Source organism: Kryptolebias marmoratus, linkage group LG7 (assembly GCF_001649575.2).
Source record: "Kryptolebias marmoratus isolate JLee-2015 linkage group LG7, ASM164957v2, whole genome shotgun sequence".
NCBI lineage: Eukaryota > Metazoa > Chordata > Actinopteri > Cyprinodontiformes > Rivulidae > Kryptolebias > Kryptolebias marmoratus.
The window spans coordinates 1,094,304-1,097,857 of NC_051436.1; positions in this window are offsets into that span (position 1 = coordinate 1,094,304).

The window sequence follows — 3,554 nt, forward strand, 5'->3', positions numbered from 1 at the left end:
TTCTTCACAATCAACAGAAGAAATCACCTGGAGGAGCAGCAGGAACACTTTCATTTATTCTTCCACTTAAAACTCACTGAATGACCTTCAAATCTGAAGGAATCTCACAGCTAAAAGAAACAGAACGCTAGCTGAAGGCTAAAAGTAGGTAAAGGCTGAAAGCTCAAAGTAGCCTGAGAAGGTAAAAGTAAAGCTGATATGCTGAAAGAGCTCTTAAAGGAATGATTTTTTACAACTATCTGAAGAGATCTCAGCAGACGTCCCAGCAGCCTCCTGAAGGTGAACTTTTGATTTATGAACGGCTGAAACAGCTGAAAGTCTTCAGAACTGGACAGAAAAACAAAACCCAGGAAACAGAGAGTGCTGAGTCAGCGTTCACACAGTTATTGGGATAATTATTATTCATGAAGTAAACAGAACCCATCTCTGCGGGCTGCCGGCTCCATTTACCCATTAGGATTCGATTAATAAACCAACTGCAGCTCTTCCTGCTGATTGTTTTCTGCCCTCAGTAACGTGGCGCTCACGCTCGCCTCTGATTGGCTGGAGACATGTAGCCCAGAGGAGCTAGCCTGAGTCAACTCGCTCCAGTATTTTCAAAGAGCTGGAGCGTTAAAATGCAAATAAAGTCTCAAATCTCAGAGACGCAGAACTGCAGGCTGGAGTCGGACCTGAGAACCGACAGGACCGAGAGGCTCAAAAAAAAACCTGTTCAATCCGACTGCTTTCTTCTAATTTATAATAAAAACACGCGGACAGAAGCGGCGCCAACACTGAGAGGAGCTGGCAGTAAAACCCGACCGGCTTTGGACAGAATGAAACATTCAGAGGACGAAGCTCTGATGGAGTCTTCCTCAGAGATGCTGTGAATAAATACCTCCCACCATCTGTTAGCACTCAGAGTACGACTCTCAGCTACTACCACTCCAGACTGGCTGTGGCGGCCATCTTTGACTGAGCTGATGTTAGACGTTCGTCCATCGGTTGTTCTCTGAAAGCCTCATTAAATCCTTCCTGCGTCTCATAGGAGCCATTTTGGATCCATGGTTGTGTTTGTTGAGGTTGACCAGAGTTTGACATCTGTCCACTGGGTCATGAGATATTTTGCTAACAGACACACAAACAGACAGACCCTTTCACTGCGGCAGGTGAGAACTGCATCACATCAAACTGAACCTTCAGACGACAGTTTCTGAAAATCACAGCTTAGTTTTATGTTCACATTGTAGCCATCTCTGTCAGGATTTGGGTTTTCTGTGAGTTATTTTTTATATTGGGTTTATTTATTCTGTAATTCTGTTTTTGCAGTTAGAGAGGACATGGACGTAGTTGGACTGAGGACAGAGGACACAGATCACAGAGTTAGTTGGAAGAGGATTTGCTGTGTTTAGTTTAATATGAAGTTTTTGTGTAGTTTGGCTCCTGGGTTCTCTGTCATCGTTCTCTTTTCCTCAGCTCGTTACTTGTCCCCAGTTTTAATCAGCCACCTGTGTCCACTGACCAATCACCACCTGCCTTTAAAAGCTGTTCTTCTTCTTCACTTCCCCTCTGGTTCGTTGTTGCAGACACGCCCCTCGTGTCGCCCTTCCTGCCTGCAGTCTGTCAGTTTTTGTTAGTTTAGTTCTTGCTGCCATGACAGCCTTTTGTTTTTGTCTTTAGTTAAATAAATCAGTTTTTGTTTGAGCCCTTTGTGTCCACATTTGGACCAGTTGTTAATAATTACTGATCATCTGAGTGGTTTTCAGACCTAAACCTTCAGGGCTGTAGTGGTTTTTATCAGGAGAGCTCCTCTGAACTGAAGAGATGTGAAATCATAGAAACTAAACCGAGAACAGTTTGAGACACGTTGGAGACGCCCACAACAGGACAGAGAAGAGTTTGGGATGGGTTAGAGGTGCCTGCAGTAACTCAGAGAAATTTTTTCAACCTGTTCACAGTTCAAGCAGTAAGACTGATGAGACCGTCACCTTTCAGCCTGTAATACTTCAGCTTCAAGGTCTCGGAGCAGAAACCCGTCATTATTTCATATCCGCTGATTTGTCCCGACGATCATCATGCAGACACGAGTGTCTGATCCCGTCGGAGAGGCAGCAGGAAGCCGAGACGACTGATTGCTGATTGGAGCCATCAACATTTTCAACCTATTTAGTAAAAGTGCAGCACATCCCGCAGATTACACGGGCAGCGGTCACTGGGAGCCGATAAATGACTGGTTACAGCTTGTAATTATATTCTCAGTCATTTCCCAAGAGGGAAACCAATTATATGCAAAGCAGCTCGTGGATGAAGTGATCTGTGCCCACCTCGAGGCCCGGCTGGGTTCTCCAAGCACCGAGACCTGCTGCTGGAAGGTTGATGGTTCGAAGGCAGGTGGGCGTCATTAATCCAAGACGGCACAGGGTTTATAATTTAACAGGATCAGCTGCCGTTTGGAGGTCATTTTAAAGTGCAGTAATGTTGTTTTTGTATGAAGTGAGGAAGGATCCCTTCTTTGTATTCTGGTTTCAGACTCAAACTGATTCCTCATCTAATCAACCTCAGCAAACTGACTGAGGCTGATGGTTTCATTAACAGGGAGGAGGGCATGTAGTGGAATATAAATCTGCTTTCCAGCATTTAAATATAAAAATGATCATGAAGTCTTAGTTAGCAGGTGAAAACACGTCCAAGTTCAAATCTTTCATGAGACGAATGGTGATCAGTCCTCCAAATTACACAGAGAGCCCAACTAATGCACTGGACAGCATGGGGCGCCGGACCCTAAGCTAATGCTAATGCTAAGCTTTAAACCAATGTCTTTCCTGCCGTCTCTGCACCCATGTTACGGCAGCAGAAACTGTTCAGAGTTTATATTTCTCCTGCTGGAAAAGTTCTTGTGTTGAGCTGAACATGTTGGGATGAATGTGATGTGGACATTTCTGGGATGTGGTGACATTGAGGACAAATTGTTTTATTTTCCATTACAAGAAAAAATGCTCAAAATGCAAATCAGCTGCTGGAGTGGATGAAACTCATAATTAGAGGTTCTGCTGGATCTGTTTAAACTGTGACATGTGAGGCGGAGGCTGATTTTACTTTTTATTTCAGTTTGTCAAACAAGCAGCCATTTTTAAATTTGTCCTTAGCAGCTCTTTTTGTTTTTAGCAGTGAGTTTGAGCCAAGCGTGAAAACATGACACGGCAGTAAAGTCTGGGTTTAGTTTGGGCCGTTAAACGGAGGCGTGCGTCCCGGAGTTTCTGCTCCGAGCCTCCTGGTGTTCGGCCGATTGGCTAATGAGAAGATCCAGTCTGCTGCTGCTTTGTTCTGGACGTTCTCCACGTGAGCGTGTCAACGTTTACCTCTTTCTACCCAGCTCTCTGTGAGAGCCGTCAACACAATGAAACACCGTCCAGCCGGCGGGGGGGGGGAATACGGGCAGATTCTCAGTCTCTGCTGCTACTGAGGCGGCCTTCATGCTTCTGTTCTACCAATTAAATCTGACTTATTTCAGAACCATTGTGCAGCAGAAACAGGTTTGTTCTTCACTGAGTTTGGAGTAAAATGTGTGTGTGTGT